The following is a 3961-nucleotide window of genomic DNA, read 5'->3' as shown; positions in this document are numbered from 1 at the left end:
AAAAAAAAAAAAAAGTGCCAGATTCAACAACAAATACATGAGCAACAGAAAACAAAACAGATAACTGGGGCCTCATAAAAATTTTAAAATTATGTTCATCAAAAAATAAAAAGACAACCTACAAACTGGGAAAAAAAATATTTGGGAATGATATTACTGATAAGGGTCTAATATCTACAATATATAGAAAAGTTCTACAACTTAACAACAGAAGACAAATAATCCAATCAAAAATTGATCAAAGGACATGAACCAACATTTCACCAAAGAGAAGATTCAAATAGCCCACAGACACCTGAACAGATGCCCAATGTTATAAGCCATCACGGAAATGTCAATCAATGAGCTACAGTTTGACTCTCACTGGGATGGTAAATCTAGATAGAGATATCCCTATTCTGCCTGCCCAGAGAAGCCTCACGAAGACACATACAAATGAAAGATGGTCATACAAGAAACAGTGTGCACGGAGAAGAACTCTCTGTACTTTCCGCAGAATTTCTCTATAAACCTAAAAATAAAACTAAACCCACTGTCTTCAGGTTCATTCTGACTCACACTGGCCCGGTAGGACAGGGTAGAACTGCCCCACAGGGTTTCAAGGCGGTAAGTTTTACAGAAGCAGACTGACTGCCACATCTTTCTCCTGCAGAGTGGCTCATGGGATTGAACCACTGACCTTTCAGTTAGCAGCCAAGCACTTTAACCACTGCACCACCAGGGCTCCTTATCAACCTAAAAGTACTCTAGAGAAATAACATGGTAAAAATAAATAGATAAACTGCATTGAGACAATGCCTACTTTCACAGAGCTCAAGACACAGTGACATCATCTTCCAGTTGATGGCACTATCCTGAAGATCAGTTGGTGCATATGTACTGAGGGTCTGCCATCCATGACAGAGCACACTCCGTGCTGTAAACACAGAAGCCTAAATAATCACAGGAGATGCAATGTTGTTATTTGTGCAAGACAAGGGCAGGAAATGGAGAGGGAAGTTGAGTTATTTCTGAGCACTACCTATGTGCCAAGCTCTATGCTAGACTCAACATGCAGGTTGGCTCTGATTCTCCTAAGAACCACAGAAGAGTGGTTAGTAGCTCATTTTAAAAGTGGAAAAACTGAATTGGATGGATATTAAGTAGGTTGTCCATGGCCCCATGGACAGCATGAGGTAAGGCCAAGCTTCAATCTTGGTCTGTGTGATTCCAAAGACTGCTCTTTTCACTATACCATGTTGGTATCTAAAAATATTGCTCAGATCTGGATCAGGAAATGTACACAACGACCATGGAGCATCCGACTACTGTTGTTAGGTGCCGTTGAGTGAATTCCAAATCATAGTGACCCACAGTGTACCGTGTGACAGAAGAGAACTGTTCCACAGGATGCTCTAGACTGTTACCTTCACAGAAGCACAGCACCGGGCCGCCCTCCTGTGGAGCCATGGGCTGGAAGTCCCACAGGCTTGCCAAGGGTGCTGAAACCTCCAAACGTTCAGTGGTTCAAACCCAGCAGCCACTCTGCAGGACGAAGAGGAGGCTGCCTGCTCCCATAAAGACTGAGCCCTGGAAACCTATGGAGAAATTCGACTCTGTCCTACAGGGTCGCCATGAGTTGGAGTAGACTCAGAGGCAATGGGTTTAATCTTTATGGCAGCAGACTGAGTGGCACATCTTTTTCCTGTGGAGCAGCTGGTGAGTTGAAAGTGCCAATGTTTTGGTTAACAGCCAAGCACCTAATCACTTCACCACTAGAGCTCCTTCCAGAGCTCCTACACCACAAACCAAACTCACTGCCATCGAGTCAATTCCAACTCATAGCGACCCCCATTGCGTATCTGAGGCTGTAAATTTTTATGGAAGTAGATTGCCCAGTCCTCCTTCTGAGGAGTGGCTGGTGGTTTTGAACCACCAGCCTTCTGAATTAGCAGTTCAATGCCTTAGGCATGTGGAAGCCAACTTAAAGAGGATCCCAATGGCCAGAGCAAGGACAACTTGAGCATCAACGTGTTTCACCACAATGGATTGGAATACATCCAATATGTTTAAATCCATGAGTGCATCATGATACTTTAAAAAATAATTACTCATTGGCCGTATTGGTAGATGCTAATGAACCCACTCATTATTTGGAATCCAAGCAATTTATCCTGCCTTCTTATACAAACCATACCCCCAGTAATACATACAGAACTATTCCAGCTAACAAATAAAGAAGGTAATGATAGAATAACATCACCGTGTTACAATCTTTAATGAGTGAACCAATCTACGCATGATCAGTGGCTGCTAACATCAAAACAGAGACAAGCAGATATTATGTGCTTCTTAAGAGAGAGCATGAAACCATGTCTAAAGTAGCCTTGCCAGAAACAAAACACACACACACACACCCTTAAATCTTAATCTGATAAAGCCATGCAAATCAACCACAAATTTCAAGAAAATACAGAAGACCGAGGCTGTTAAAAACACTTGGACAAACGAGTATGGGAAATGGAACAAGGAAAACCATCCATTTTCTTCTAAAACTAAGTTACAAGAAGAAAAAAAGGATGGGGGGCAGATATATTAAAAGAGACTTAAAAGCCATGTGAACCAATGCAGTATTAGACTTTACTCAAATAAACAAAATCCATGCATGCCAGTTGTAAAATCACTGGAAACCTGAACACTAACTGGGTGTTTGTTGATTTTAATGATTTTCTTTTGTTCATTTCTAGGTAAGACAATTGTATTTATTGTGAATATGTTTGTTGAAAGAGTCCTTATCCTGTAGAAATACATACTGAACCACTTATAGACAAGATGGCGTGAGGGCTGAGATTTGCCTCCGGATATTCCAGAGAAGGGGCAGTGGGCACAAAGAGAGGTGCAACAGAGCTGCTCGTGAGTAGATCACTGTGGTGGCTGAGTGACAGTTATCTGGGGACTCATGATGCCATCACAGGACCCTGCTCAACTGACAGGGCTTTTCCTCCCCACTCTTTCCACCTTCTTCCAGGATTTCTTAGGTAGTTGTCAAAAGGTCTAGCATCAGGAGGAAGGTGTGGGGGATGTGGACTGCACTGGATGACCCTGTCAGAGCAGGTGACACTGAAGCAACTGCCTATAAAATTTTTGTGCAGTGTTTCCGCAGAAATGTATCATATTTCATAAAAATATTCCTGTAGTTAGTTCTAACAACAACACGTATAACACGTATAACAACGGTTTACCTGTATCAATGGATCTACGCGGCTAAATACGACTCTTTGCTAATTTACTTTTTGAACATTCCAAAAGTGCTCTGGGGAGCTCTGGTGGTATAGTGCCTAAGCCATTTGACTGCTAACCAGAAGGCTGGCGGTTCAAACCCACCAGCCACTCCTGGGAAGGAAGGTTGGGCAATCTACTTCCGTAGTGATACCGCCTTGGAAACCCAAGGAGGGGTCGCTAGGAGTCGCAATCGACTTGCAGCAGTGAGTTAGTTAATGTGCTGTGGTCAGAGTTGTCATGATTACCCAGTTACAGTGACGCTTCAGATCACGTGGTCTCATCGGCACACGCTATGAACATGTGCTGTTGTTGTCCTTGCTGAGAGTGTTTTTCCAGTCACTGACTTTGTCAAATTTTCTGCTGTTTTAGCTACAATATTGTGGTAATTAGTATGTGTGACCCTATATCAGTCACTTTTTTGAGAATGAAGTGGCAATTAAAGGAAAAGGAGAAAAATTTAAAAAGGCATCCACTCAGTTACTAATAATGTAATTCCATGTAGAAAGACTTTACAATTTTGGTATTAGTATTCATATAGTCTAAGAAATATTACATTTGAGCAATTTACAAACATATTTATCATATGTTATTCTATGATGAATATTGATAATAAACATTATTAAGGATTTTGTGGGAGCTCTGGTAGCATAGTGGCTAAGACACTTGCCTGCTAACCAGACGGCTGGCGGTTCAAACCCAC

This window comes from Orycteropus afer, unplaced genomic scaffold, assembly GCF_000298275.1.
Source record: "Orycteropus afer afer isolate SDZICR_OR568_19922 unplaced genomic scaffold, OryAfe1.0 scaffold00519, whole genome shotgun sequence".
Lineage (NCBI taxonomy): Eukaryota > Metazoa > Chordata > Mammalia > Tubulidentata > Orycteropodidae > Orycteropus > Orycteropus afer.
This window is presented reverse-complemented; position numbering follows the sequence as displayed.